Consider the following 6,000-nt stretch of genomic DNA (forward strand, 5'->3'; position numbering starts at 1 on the left):
GCCTGAGAAAGAGGAAAGCAAAGCTATAACTACAACCGATGGATTACAGATTGTAAATATTGTTGGACAAACATCTAGTACAGCCATGACAGAATTCAGGCCAACAAATGTAACAGAGGTACTCTTGGATTCAATAAAGAAAATAACAGAGTGCAATGCACAAGCCTATAAGGCTATAGATGACACTACCAATTTTGAAGATGATAGCTCCAAAGTGTAACATAGACAATAAAGATTCTTTGAGCCAATTAGACACATTGTCTAAGTATATAACCAGCAACCTAATAACATTGGACAAAATAAATGAGGATACATTTAAGAAAAGAATGATAAAAGAGAAAGAGAAATTCTTTATAGAAATTGTGAATAAGAACAAAGAGGAAATGGATACTCTTTTACCGGAACTTAGTGAAATCATTTTTGACTTCAAGAAATTGTACAGGGACACTTGCAAAATGGATGTATTAATAGAGGATCTCGACAAATAAATCAGCAAAGCACAGAATAAGATTAATAATATTACTGATAATTTGATTGGAACATCAGACTCATTTTTGGAATTAGAGAAGAAAATTGGAGAGCAGGAACAGAAAATCAAGAAACCAGAAAATGAAAAACAAGGAATAAAGAATAAAGAAAAGGACTTAAAATGAAGACTTGGTCCAAGACTAGAGTATCTTATTTCTTTGAGAAAAGAAATATCTGATGCTTTGGTTCCTAGACTAAAGACACCGGAGGAGAAAATGCACATACTCACCAGTACAGTGCAGAGAACCCAAGAGGCTATAAAAGATAGTAAAACATTCAACAACGACATAAATTTAATTTTGACAAATATTTTTCAGATTGTAACCCACCGGTTACAAGAATCCCAGTAGGACTCCATTGACAATGAATGACAACCTTTGTCATTGATGTCAAAGGGGGAGTAGAGACAATGAGAAAAATGATCAGAAGGAAGGACAACATCAGCTCAGGGGGAGCAACCATCAGCTCAGGGGGAGCATACAGTTTTGGTAAAACAATTTTGACAGACTATTTTTTTGGGGCTATCAGTTTTTGACACTTTTTTATTTTTCTCATGAGTGTTGCCATCAATGTGAAAGGGGGAGATTGTTGGAAAATGCACACTACAATGAGAAATTGTAGGTGATCGAAGGTTTTGTCATTGATGGAAACCTTGCAATCATATGATACCGGCAAGACAAATATACCGACACTGGCAATGACAAACTCTACACCAGCACACAGAACACCGACAGTAAAAGGATGGATATCGACACCCTGGCTGACAGGAATTCTATTGATAATATATTTTGTAATTAATTGTAAAATCATTGTAAGCCGACATGGTGAGTTGTAATATGACTCATATATGTATGAGATCATTGTAGAACATTTTGTAATAACATGATAGGCAAAATCATGCAGACCTAATATGTGAATTATAGGTTAAGGGTTTATGTATGAAGCAGAGCTAAAATCGGTACTAGATATGGCATAGCAGATGCTAATTTGAAACAGTACAAGACATTGGATTTGCATAATCCATTTTTGTAAGTCAGTGTGACTTCCTTTGTAATTGAGTAGTGAGCTCTAGGCACTTGGCCTTCCTGCATGTGCAGGCCCCTCTTGTAAAATAGTAATATTCCCTTATTGTCCAGTAAGTGAATATTATGGGTCACAAATCCCACCGAGGTTTTTCCCACACTAGGTTTCCTCATTAAAATATTGTGTTATGGCATGCTTCTCATGTGATTGTTGTTATTCTTGTTTACTGCATTATTTTTGGTTTACCGGTACACAATATTGATATGCTTTACATGTTTTAAATTAAGTAAATTCATAAACCGGTTATATACTGATTCACCCGCCCCCCCCTCTCAGTATATTTGGGAATCCTAACAACATGTATTGAACTCTTGAAGAAAAAATATGAAATGAGTGTAACTGAAATAATTTGTATATGACCAGAATCAAACTAATATATTATAATTTGGGTTAAATAGGAATTGGGTACACTGAGGACTACAAAGAGCACATCACTGACCAGATTGAAATATGGCATATGATAAGATCTAGGAACATGTAATGTATATGTTTTGGTCCCTTGATACTTATTATATATTTTGGTCCCTTGATACTTATTTCATAGGTCGCTCTACCCAAACAATTTCATTCGGTTGTTTTGCACCCATTAGCTACAATTATAAATTAATTTTTTATAGTGCCATTACAATATTTATTTTTTATATTATTTTTAAAATTAGATTGAACTTATCTTAGATTTTAATTTTATTCATTCCTTTCTTATTTGCAGGACATCTTGAATGTTCCTTTCCCATTCATTTCATCCATCTAACCATATGCATCTTCTACCATCTTCTCAATTTTAAACTTACGTTCAATTCATTTAAGCTACAATGATGGTTGTAGTTATAGTTCTATTCCAATCAACAAATACACCTTCAAATTCTTTCACCTAAATGGGACAAGAAAATCAACCTACATTGTTCACCTCTATTGATAGGTCCTTTCATTATATTCTACCTTTCACTTGCAACTGATTTTACTATTTTCGTCTTTCTAGGTCACATTAATTACTACTCACAATGTATTGTATGGGCTGAACTAATTTTGGATTTTAACTTTAATTGTTTACTTTCTCATTTGCAGGTTCTTTCAAAGACATCTTTCAATCTCTATGCATCTTCTACCATCTAATTGGTTTACAGTCATAGTTGCAGTTTGTTGTGTTGTTACAATCAACAAACACCTTCAACCCATTCCCAAAATTGATTTAGGTAAAATCTCCACATTCCACTTACCTCTAATTCCCTTTCTCAAAGGTTCCAAACTTATTACAATCTGCCTATTACTTACAACTCATTTTACTATTTCCATCTTTGCAGATCACATTAGTTACTACTCATAACAACATACCTCTTGCTCTTGTTGTCGTCCAAACATTTTTTCATTGCACTACTTTGATAAATAGACAAACGGATATCAAATTCTAGAGGTTGCCCTACACATTATTGCTTGCTCTAGGCTTCTGCCTATTGGCTCATCATTGCATGATCTCCACGCAACTGCTAGTTATTATTATTAGTAATTGTCCTAGTTCTATTGCATTCACTTTTAAGTCTAATTAATCAATTTTTTGCACCAATCAAGAGTGATTATTATTTTTGTTTTAAAATAAAAATGATTTTTATAAAGTTAAGATTTATATTTTTAAACTAGAAAATTTTATCTACAATATGATTGGATGATAAAACTTGGTGTTAGAGGAGCAAATTTATAAGAATGATAGATTTAATAGGCTTTTTTAGATTTCTATATATTTAAAAAATAATTGTCTATTTTAACTAATTTTTTTCATTTTTTTATTGATAATCTTGTTAATAAAGTGAATTTTCTCTATAAATATATTATTTTTAGTAAAAAAAATATTACTTTTAAAATATAACTAATCAAATAAATGAAATTTTCTCTATAAATATATTATTTTTAATAAATTTTTTATTACTTTTAAAATATAACTAATCAAATAAGTGAACTATTGTATAAGAATTTGATTCACACCATTTAAATTAAATAAAATAAAAATTTAAATAAATACTTAAACTATTTCATTAGAAGCATTACACAACAAATATTTCTTTTTAAAAAAATAAACCCATGTATCTTTTATAATTATAATTTTTGTATATTTTTTTTGGAAATCATTCTAATTTTTATTAATACTTTTTGAAAATCATAATTTTTTTTAATCATTTTCATATATACAATATAAGTTTATAACATTTAATCTTAAATTTAAATATTTTTCATTTAGTCATTAAAAAATACTTATTTTCTCTTTATTATTTTTATTATATAATTATATAAAATAATAATAATTATGTTATTAAGAGCAATTATAATTAATTACATAAATATAATTAAAATAATATATAATCTTAAATTGAAAATTAATAATTAAGTTTAAGATTATTTTTACTATTATAATTATAATTATATAAATTTTATAATTAAATTAGGATTATATTCTTAAGAAAATAATATATTTTCACTAATGTTTATATTATATATATTTTTAATGGGTAATACAATATTTTTATTAATATTTAAATTTTAGATTTAATAAAGTATTCATAAGTCTGTAACTATAAACTTCAAAGGACCACAAACCCTAATTACCCCTCCATACACTAAACAACCACATCGTATCTAACACATTGCAACATTCTCCATATCAGTTAGCTTCCCTATTCATAAATACAGGAAATATACCTTAAGGTCGTTACAATAGTTGGTCACTTATACACAACAAAATTGGAGACACATGTATATACGAACTATAAAAAACCTATAGGGTATCCACAAAAAAAATTTAATTTCCCTTACAAACTATTTTTTGGTTGCCCTGAGGGGTCCATTAACACAATAATCTTCAATTTTGAACTTCACATGAAATTTCCCTTTCCGCTCCTTTGTTGCACTAGCACCATCTCATCCCAGTCTCCATTCACAGAGATAATCTTTCAAAGCCCCAGCCAATATGGGCTTCAACTTTCCTTTCATCCATATAAGTTGACTCACTCCACTGAATGAAAGGTTGAAATGATGAATTTTTATTTCGAATTTTTAACCAGTCGGCCTTCAATGCCATGAGACCTTCACCAAGACACACACACTCTAGAATCAACCTCAAACCAAAATTCCACTTGTCATCCACACATTCTTTTAGGATCCGCTAGACATCCTCCTCACTTCCTTGCTCCAAACCCCACGCCACAAGCAGTGAAATGATATCAATATTAATTCGATATTTGTGCTCTATTGTCATAATTTTTTCCCCAAATAGGATGTTTGAAATCTACACAAATAGAGGATCATCATGCTTGGAAATGCTTTGTAGTCTCTTCTTTGAGATTTGACCCAAAAACACCAATTGCTGCTTAGTAGTAACCAAGATAAAATTCACCTCCATCTTGCAACTCTTCACCACCAACCCTCTGTGTGCCACCTTACACCAATTTCAAATAGTTGTGCAATAAAAATGGCCAAAATGACTTTAAAACAACATGCTTGTCCCATCACATTTTGAACTACACACCTTTCCATTATGGTTGTTATAGTTGATAGCATACAACCCATCACAATTAATCAAGTTGAATCTTTCAAAAATCCTCCCAATAAAATTTTGTTTGCTCCTCCATTAATGACAATGCCCACTTCGACAACCTATCTGCCACCATATTTTCATTTCTCAACACATGAGTAGTTTTTAAATCCTTAAAAGTTATTAAAAGTTCTCTTATAATTTTAACATATTTATTTAATTTTCGCGTTGGAATTTCACCCCAGATAATGGCATTGATAACAATTACAAAATCACTCCAAATGCAATTATGATACTGATAATTTCTTGGCCATCTTGACTGCTAATAAAGCTACTTGCATTTTGACTTCATTATTTGTACCTTCCTTTAGTCTTTTAGTTCCAATTGCCAAAATATTTATGTTCCAATCTCTTGCCACAAATCCTACACCTAAAGGCCCTGAATTCCCTCTTGATGTCCTGTCAAATTCGACTTTCATTCATCCTAGATCGAATTTCATCCAATCAACAACTTCATTCCCCTTGGAATCCAAATCAACCTCGAGAGGCCCATTAACAGGCCAATGTTTATATTATATTATAATTATTAATATTATTTATTGAAGTGAGAGTTATAGTTAATATTACAAGAAATATAATTAAAATAATATAATTTTATAATAACAATATTTCAAAGTTATGATAATTAAGAATTAAAACTAATTTTTTTATTACAATATATAAAGGCAAGTACTCGCCACTATGTGGAACTTGTTCATATATCATTTGAGTTAATTACAAAATATGAATTTACTTTTCATCTTTTTTCTAGGTTTCATTTTATTTTTAACTTTTTAACTTTGAATTTACTTATAACTTTCAATATAGAA

This window comes from Cryptomeria japonica, chromosome 5 (assembly GCF_030272615.1).
Source record: "Cryptomeria japonica chromosome 5, Sugi_1.0, whole genome shotgun sequence".
Lineage (NCBI taxonomy): Eukaryota > Viridiplantae > Streptophyta > Pinopsida > Cupressales > Cupressaceae > Cryptomeria > Cryptomeria japonica.